The 9309-nt window shown below is 51.3% G+C and overlaps 1 protein-coding gene across 1 annotated transcript in view; it reads right to left on the bottom strand.

Annotated features, from left to right (window-relative positions):
• The window catches only part of HIVEP3 (human immunodeficiency virus type I enhancer binding protein 3), a 270521-nt gene extending 262432 nt beyond the window's left edge, over window positions 1-8089 (bottom strand). Inside the window, exon 1 of the mRNA XM_027899286.1 lies at window positions 7928-8089. The gene's annotated coding sequence lies outside the window, so the exon portion shown is untranslated. The remainder of the gene's footprint in view (window positions 1-7927) is intronic.
• Window positions 8090-9309: the final 1220 nt, after the last annotated feature.

Raw genomic sequence — 9309 nt, 5'->3', positions numbered from 1 at the left:
GGAGGTGCTGGGGGCACTTCTGGTACCTTCATGGCAAGAAGGGCATGGAGGGGCTGGAGGTGTCCTGGGAAGGGGCTGGAGCAGCAGGAGCAGCTGAGGGAGCTGGGGGGGCTCAGCCTGGAGAAAAGGAGGCTCAGGGGGGACCTTCTGGCTCTGCAATCCCTGACAGGAGGGGGGAGCCGGGGGGGGGTCGGGCTCTGCTCCCAGGGAACAGGGACAGGAGGAGAGGGAACGGCCTCCAGCTGGGCCAGGGGAGGGTCAGGCTGGACATCAGCAGGAATTTCCTCATGGAAAGGGTGGTCAGGCCTTGGCAGGGGCTGCCCAGGGGGGTTTGGAGTCCCCACCCCTGGAGGTGTCCAGGGAAGGACAGGACGTGGCACTCAGAGCTCTGGGCTGGGGGACAAGGTGGGGATGGGGCACAGGGTGGGCTCCGTGGGCTGGGAGGGCTTTTCCACCCAACTGATTGTGTGATTCTGTGAGCCCCTGACCTGCTCCAGATCTTGGGTTCAGCCCCCAAAGCTCATCCCCCACCCCCAAAGCTCAGCGCTCACCCTTCGGGACAGTCACCACCCATCCATCGGGCAGCTTGAATTTCCTTCCCAAAACACTGGAAAACCAGGGCAACGCTCCTGCCTGAGGGCACACCTTTCATAAACAGCGGCAACAACACCTTTAGTTCCCTTTAGCCCATTAGATTACCCCCATTTCCAGTTTCCCCAGGGAGGGGACGGTCCCAAACATCCCTCCCTCCCACGAGATGCAGCAAATGCGGTTCCATCAGGACAAAGAGCTGTTTTTGTCGGGCATTTGAGCACAGGCAGAGCGGGGCAGAGCCACCCCCTGCTCTCATTTACACAAACATAAAGACAGAGCATCTGGCCATGTGTCAAAAGTCTTTAATTACATGATCGAGCTGATCTTAAATATCTATTTATTGAAAGTTGTAAATGACACAAGATTGCAGTTTCTCTCACAAACACCCCGCAGACAAAGGGGGGTTGTGATTACACATTCAACCTCTCGCTTCCTTATTCCATCTTTGCACGGCTTAACTTCACAACTCGATGGGATATTAATTCAGGAGTCCTCCCCCCTCCTCCACCTGGGCAGTTTGCTCTGGATCACCGAGTTCCTTTGATGGGTATTCACTCAGGGGAGAACCAGAAAAGTTTGTTCATAATCAAGATTTTATTTTTTTTTTTTCCCTGAGATGCATTTTTGACCTGCCAGTGCAGACAGCACGAGTCCCTGAGCAGCTTTTGCAGTGGCAAACACTGAGCAAAATCCAAGTGACTGAGGGAAAAAAAACCAGATAAACACTGACAGAAATAGCAACAGGAGCGACAGAAACCTGTTATGTGCAGTTAGATGGGAAAATTACCCTCTTGATTTTCACTTTCCCCAGCCTGTGTGAGGAACAGGGGGTGGGTTCATGGCTTTAAAGTGTACAGAGCATCCCAAAAACAAAGCCCAGGATAACTGTGGATACAGGCTAAGAATAACTGGGGGTATGGACTAATTGCAGCTTCCTCAGAGTCCTCCTGATCTGAGGGTTATCATATGATCTGCAAAATCTTCCTGAGCGATCACATCACACCAGGAGACAGCTCTGGGAAGTGCAAGGCGGTGCCAGAGCTGTGATTTAGCCAGGAGGGAACAGGCCCCCATTGCACCCCGAAATTCCAGAGGCAAAAGGAATTTGGGTCCTGCCAGGTGCAGGTCCACAATTCACAGAGCTTTTGTCCAGCTTTCCCGGCACTTGTTGCATTCCTCTGTTCCTTGAGAAGGCAAATTCCAGCTAAATCGTTTATTCTGGGAATTTAGTCGCCTTCCTGGTACTCCCCATGTAGGTTCTCCAGGATATCTGTGAGTGCTGGTGTTATCACACTGTGCTAGTGCCTGGCTACTCGCATCATCCATCCCTGCCAGTTGACAAAGGGGGGTTGGAAATGGAGTGTGGAATTACAATCAGAAGTGAAACGAGCCTGGAGCCCCCCCATGAGCAAAGCCCACCCTCAGCCTGACACAACTCCCGCTCTGGGCTGCCCTGGGTCACTGTCCCTGCACAGGACATCTCCTTGCTGGGGTCACCATTCCCTGAAGGGCATCTCCTTTCTGGTTTTACCTTCTGGGGGGGGGGGGGTGCTAAAAATTTCAGGAACACCCTAAAATCTGTCCCCCAAAACCAGTTCTGGGAGGTGGACCCTGCCCCAGCAGCACAGCTGGGCTGGTGCCACCAAACACCAAACAGCCCTGGCATTTGCTGAGGTGCCAGCAAGGAACTCAAGCCACATTTTTGCCTCAGAGGGTGAATATTTCGGTAAAAAACAGAAACAGGAGGTCTTTTGTCTCCAAACCTGCCTGTAAACACCAAGGAGACCCTTGGGTGGCACCAACCCAAGCATCGAGCACCCCCTGCACTGGGCAGGAGGGCAAATAATCCCCCATTCCGTGCAATTTAGGAGCACAACCTTCCATCACACTTTCACTTCCAGGTCCCCAAGGCTTCCCAAAGGAAAACTAAATCCCACTGGTGCTTAATCGAACGTAATTGAGGAGTAAAGTGATGTAATTTCTGCCCCCAGCTGAGAAACACCTTTTGCTCTCACTGTAAACCAAGGCAGGTTCAACACTCCAAAAGACAACTCGCTTGGCTATAATGATTTCTATTGGTTACCCTTATTTATTTAAATCTGAAAATTTATTTATTTAACTAAATACTTATTTAAATAAATAAATAATTTCCCACCTGTTTCATTCTTATTAATACAAAATTTTATAAATTAAACTAATATTTTTCTTCATTTTCCTAATTTTCTTAATAAAATTCAATTAATTCATTAAAATGAATTCCTAAAAATAACCACTAAAATTTACTGGTTTCAAATTTAAATTTATTCTTATTTATTTAATTAATAAATTCTTATTTATTTAAATACTCTGCCAACTCCCCAGCCCATGTTTGCCCCCTCCACTTGCCAGGTAGCAGAGCTTTTTTTCCCCCCCCCCCTTACTGTCCAGTGAATTAATCAAAGCTTTAATCAAAGCTCTAATCAAACTATCAGTAAGGTTTGTGTTGTGCTTGCTGGGGACATCCCTGCTACACTGGATTGTCTGGAGAACTCCTTCCTTGCAGCAAGGAGTCTTCAGCAGAAACCTGGCCAAGCTGCTTTTGAACAGCCATTAAAAACAAAACAATCTGTTTGTCTCACTGATTTTCACCCTCCCATGAAATTCAGTCTGATGCCAGAACTACAGGGGGAAAAAAAAAAATAAAATAAATTGAAAATATGAGTCCAAGCAACCAAAAAGTGGCTCCAAAACTGAGGTGAATGTGAACGTGCCAGTGAAGGAGGGGGTTGCAGGGACTCTGGAAAGCAACCCAGAACCAGGTAAAGGCCACAACAATCAAGATAAGGGATTAAAAATTTGTTTTTTATGGACTAAAAGACACAGGTAAAGGGGAACTGGCCAGTGGGGATTGGAAATGCCTTTGAAACCATGGGATGGATGAGGGTTAAAGGGTCTGGGACTGGCATGATGCTTGTGCAGCTGAGCCTGTCCTAGGAACCTGCTCTTTTGCACTTGAGCATTTATAAAATTCCATGTAAAACTCGATTTTTGGTTATTTCAAAACACCCAGACCTTTTGTTTCCAAAGCCATCCTTTAACAGTAACTCCCCACTGTGATGTAAAAAATGCACTTAAACCCTGAAGACAACTAAAAAAAAAAGCAGGTAAGAAGTTTTGTGCGGAGCTGAGACACATTTTCAAGGACTCTGAAATCATCCCTGACATCACCACGAGCAGCACTTGCCTTTCTCAGTGGCACTTGAGGAGTCATCCCTTCTGGGGTGACTGATTTCCAGTGCATCACTCCTTACTTCAGCCTTTACTCATCAGCACCACCCCCCCTCCAAACCCGGGGCTGTGAGTCAGCAGAGCCCTCGGTCCTTCCTCCAGGAAGGCAGGAGGTGCTCCAGACACCTGTGGTTTTTCTCCTCCGTGGCATTTATCGACCAAGCTCCTCTCCAAGGTGCCCACGTGTCCCACGGCAGGAGCTGCCAGAGCCACGAGATGGGAGGGCAAGGTCCCTGTGCTGCCCTGGAAACCTGGGCTGTTCCAGGGGTGGAAAACCCATCCCAAGGACTTGAATCCCCGTGGGATCCCCATGCAGAGAGCCTGGAGCAGCAGGGCTGTGGGATCCTCCTCTCCCAGCTGCAGATCAACCAGGATTAGGGTCATGGGGGCATCCTGGGTCACAACATCCCATCCAACCCTAGGCTGGGACCAGCAGCTGGGCTCCTCCTGGGGACCATCCCAGCAGCTATTTCTGGGTTCCCTGGGGATTCCAGCAGCATCCCATGTCCCTGGACATGAGGGTTTGCACACACACAGCCCCCCCCGAGAGACCAAACTGGCCACACCACGTGCAACGTGCCTGCTTAAATCATCCCAGTCCCCAGAACCAGCAGCCAGTTGGGACATTCACCCCCACCAGAGCAGCCACTCCCCCAGGACCTTCTCTGGGGGCTTCTCTTCAGTGCAAAAAAATTACATGGAGCTACAGGGAAATGTGTTTCCCCCCTGCATTTCCCTACAGCACCAGAGTCCCCCCAGCAAATAATGATCTAAAAAAAAAAAAAATAAAAACCCCACAACCCCAGTGAGTGCTGCTGTCTGCAGTTGGAGCTTAGAGTCAAAACTTATTACTGGTATTTTCAATCTGCCAGGGACTCACACTGAGATCTTGGCCAAGCAGCTCCCCCTCCCTCCTCCCTGTTTCCCAGGCAGGAGAAAAAGTGAGACCCAGAAAGGTTAAATAGGAACAAAAAAGGCCAGGCTGGTCCCCCCCCCCCACCTCAGTGAACCACCGAGATCAGAGTGGAGCAAATCCACAGTCTACAGAGCTGGGATGTTTCCATTCTTGGCATAAAAGTTTCTGAGCTGTTTAAAGACCTAAATGAGGAGATTTGGCCCGTGAATCTCGACATCCCCTCTGCAGTAAGGTCAGAAATGGGGTTAAATATGGGTGAGCAACCACCAGCCCTGTGAAATATTTTTGAAGATCGTTTTCAGATGGCAACACACACCTTTAAACAAGCAAATAAATCCGAGTTGGGCTCTGCTGCTCCTTGGTGCATCCCCGTATCCCACATTAGACATCTGCATTAACTGCAGAGATTCAGCTTCACACGGATGAAAGAGATAATTTTTTTTAGCCCCCAAAAAATCTGGAGTTGTTTGTGCTCCTACCAGCACGAGGCAGAAAGATTCACTCACAGCTAGCCCAATTAAAAATCATGGGTTTAGGTCAACAGTGTGTTCCTGCTCTCCTGGCACTGATCCCTTCCTCACCAGCTCCACACCCTGAACAGAGATACAGTTTTGGGAATTGCTGGCCCAGGTGGAAATCCAGAATTAAAGTGCACCTGAGGAGGAGGCCTTTAATCACTCTGACCCAGGAAGCTCCTCCAGGGCTCCATCAAACTTCTTGGCCCGTCAGCAGCTATCTCAGCTGCCAGCAAATATTCCCATCTCCACAACAGGCCAGCCACAATCATCACCAGGGAAGGGCCAAGATGCTGGAGAGCCATTTGGAAGCCACAACCCTGCATGTTATACGTGTTTATGGGAGTTTTACAACTCTTTCAAGCAAAGCAATTAACAGCATCCCTTACAAGGAAAATAATGCACAGACTCCTTCACAAGGATATTGTCAGATGAGCCAAACTCTGGTGCTGCCTGGGAGAACAACAGTTTCATTTCCCTTCCTCAGGAGGTGATGAAAGGATAAAAGTCAGTGATGCAGAGCCACCAACCCCCACCAGTCCTAAGATGGGAGAGCTCCCAACAGAGCAACTCCTGGCAGGACTCAGATGCCCCCACCCCTGCACAGAACCCCCTGGCTCTGGGTACAAGCTGAGCCAAAATCCACCGTGTGCTGCCCAAACTGCTGGATGAGGGTTTGGGCTGGGCAGCGCTCACAGGCTTTTGTGGCACAGCAGAAGCCCATGCCCTTTGAGAGGGGGAAAAGAAACCCCTTCCCATCCTCTCCCTCCTTAGTTACCACCCATTTGGGCATTTTTTGGGGGGGAGGTTTCTCATCCGAAACGTTCCCCGTTCCCAGCAGGGCATGGCAGTGCTGAGCAGAGAGCCAGGCACACGAGGCTCATCCAAAGGAGCAAGGAATAAAGACCAACCCCCCCCACCACCACCACCACGTACACATTTTTGTTGCAGCTGGAAGGATTGCGATCTCCAGAAGGAAAAGGAAAATAAAGTAACATTGGACACGCTCCTTCCCAAGGAAAACAGGGGGAAACCACGGTCCCACAGGACCAGTGGCCTCAGCACCAGGGAGAGGAAGGTTTGGGAAAGATCAGTGTCCTTCCCATCCCAAAGCACGAGGCTGGGGGTTGCCAGCACCCAGTAGTACTTGGATTTGTGTTTTCTGGCAGAGCAGGAGGTCAGGGGACTCGAGGTGCTCCCAGCCCCACCAAAACCAGGTGCAGAGGGATATTCCCCTCCCACTGGCTCCAGATTTTAATCCTGTTCTCCTGCACACACCTCCATATCAAACTCTTAACTAAAAATTATCTGATTTTGGGAAGGGGGGCACAGACTTCGTGCTGAGTTTTGGTTGCTCTTCCTCTGTCAGGTTAGACCTTCACAAGTTCTCTTTCTAGGAAGCCCCAAGGGGTTGTTTATATAAAATGAGCATTTTATTTCATGTGCTGCCCACCCTCAGCTCCCACAGTTAATTGGGGTAAACTTTTCTGCAGATCCTTCCCTAAACAGGCAGGAGAAAAACCTACAAATAACCCGCATGCACTCAGAGAGAAGAAACATACGGCTCCAACACAAGTAAACACCGCAAAATATAAACGCAAACTTCCAGACAAAGGGCTAATTCCTGCCCTCGGAGGTTCATCCAGCCGCAGGAGCCGGATGATCCCGAGGAGGGCCGGATTTGGCCCTCGGAGAGGCCACTGCAGTCGGAACACGGCAGCGAAGCCGGAGCCCCGGCGGGAGCCGCGGGCAGGTACCGCATGGGCTGCGGATCCTCCTCCTGCCTCCGCTGGAAACTCGGGCTCCCCAAAGCACCCACCTCGGCAGGATGATGCCTGAACGCCAGACCCTAGCTCGGGAAAATAAGCTCAGGCAGGGGGTGCAAACCCCGCTGCTTTGTGCGGGGATTCAGCTGTTAAAAGCAGGCTCGGGATGTTATTTTGTGACATCCATCCCCGCGCTGTGTAGCACCGGGGATCGGCCGCCTGCGCTCCGCAGGGAGCGCGAACGCAGCTTGGGAAGCGGAGCAGGCCCCGGGCACAGGCTCCGGGAGCAGGACCAGGCTCCCCCGTGGAGCAACATGTCCATTTTTCCAGCGCCGCAGTGGCCGGGATGCCCCGGGAGCCGCGTGTCCCTGCGCACGGCCGGGTCCCTGTCACACGGCGCTGTCACACACCCGGCGCTCGCTCCCTCCCTCCCTCCCACCGCCCCCAGCGCTGCCTCCCACCCGCCAGCGCTAAAATAACCATCCTCTCTCTCTCTCTCTCTCTCTCTCCCGGCACGTTGGGAGAAAATGAAGTTGCTGTCAAGCGACGATAAATTCATGCGACAGCCAGCGCTAATTAAGCGGCAAAGTAGCTGCGAGCGTGGCGGGGACGCGGCTGCGGGGCTGGGCTGTGACACCGCCGGGCTCGCCCAGCGCTCGCCCATCGCTCCAGGCGCGGCCACCCCGGAGATCCAGGCGCCGTATCCATCGGGAATACGAGCGTCCGAGCGCGCCCCGTGGCAACCTGACACCTTTCGGGAGGCAAAATGGAATCTCGCCGGCCGCAGCGAGGGAGGGGGGAAAGAAAAAACCCGAGCGAATATCCACGCAGAGAACGACAAAAATAGCGACAAAAGCCCCCGCGCCTACCTTTGGTGGGGGCCGGCGGGCAGATCCCGGAGCCTTTGGGGTCGGTGGCTGTTCCCTTCTTTATGAAATGTTCGGCTCAGCCGGTGCTATTTGCATTCTTTCATTAGCACCTGTTTCAAGTGAGGAAGGAGAAAGCTCATTACGAGATCAGCTTCCTTTCAAAATAAATTATTTAAAAAAGATAATAAAAGAAAAAAAACAGAGAGAGGCCCCCTGCCAAAACAACAAGAACGCTAATAAAAATAAAAAAATAATAACAAAAACACTCCATGTATATTAAAGCCCAAAGTAGGCAGTTTAATAATGGGAGGTCTTGCAGGTTGTGAGCATGCTCCAGCCGGAACAAATCCTTCCTCTGTTATTCCTCTGAATAAAAATAAACCACGAGCAAGAAACCCAAACGGAAGCTTCCTCCTAGAATCCCTGCTGCTGAAAAATATGTAATAAATCCAGCCCGAAGACGCAGACTCTAATCAGCAGCTGTTTTCTGGATCCAAAGCCAGCCAAAGCCTCTCTTGTCTTTTCCCACTATGAGTCTAGGCCTTTTTGAAAAGGGTTTTAACCTTTTAAAGACACAGTGCACCAATTATCACTTCTGGAGGACTGTCACTCACGGCGCAGAGAAATTAATAAAACGGCAGCGACGGCACAGCCGGAGCAGGGGGAGGGTGGTTTGCACTCACAGCTTTGCTTCAGGAAGATTATTGTAGGATTATTTTTTTTTTTTAATAGGTCCCCCTCGCCTTTGGGAAAATAATAATAATAATAATAATAATGATCTGAAAACTTGCCACCCAGCTCTCCAGCTCTGGGATAAATGCAAAGTCATTATAAAAATGAACAGCTGCTGGATGCCATGCCGGGAGTTCTACGGTCGCTCCTTGTCAGGGTTAAATCTGTTGCGAGTGAATTTTAGGGATTAACAGTTTCCGTGCCAGGCAGGGGTGTGAGAGGGTTAATGACATGCAGAGAGGAGCTCTGTCAAGTGCTTCCCATCAAACTAAGGATCAGGCTGCGAAGTTTGAACCGAGCAGCCCTGGCACAGCATTAAAGCGTTCCTGCAGGAGTGGGATTTCGGGGTTTTTAGCAAACCCCACCAAAACCCCCCCTTAAAAAAAAAAAAAAAAAAAGAAAAAGAAAAAAAAGAGCTCAGCCCTCCACTAAGCCAGCACCGCAAAGCGCCGGTGAGCGGCACAGCCTCCCGGGGGGACAGCGCTCTGCCAATAAGTCCCCAAAGCTGGGGGTCCCCCAGGCCTGGCACCCCCTGGCAGCGTCCCCCTGGTGCCACCGGCGCCCGGCCCACCTGGGTGGCATCGGCATCGTCCTGGTCGGGGAGCGGGGAGCGAGGGGCCATCCCCGGGCTGCGGCGGCTCCGCTCGGGC

The sequence above is a fragment of the Empidonax traillii genome, unplaced genomic scaffold (assembly GCF_003031625.1).
Source record: "Empidonax traillii isolate 1590-97213 ecotype Southwest subspecies unplaced genomic scaffold, ASM303162v1 scaffold654:size409090, whole genome shotgun sequence".
In the NCBI taxonomy this organism is placed as follows: Eukaryota; Metazoa; Chordata; class Aves; order Passeriformes; family Tyrannidae; genus Empidonax; species Empidonax traillii.
The sequence above is the reverse complement of the archived record's forward strand: the minus strand, read 5'-3'. Positions and strand labels throughout refer to the sequence as shown.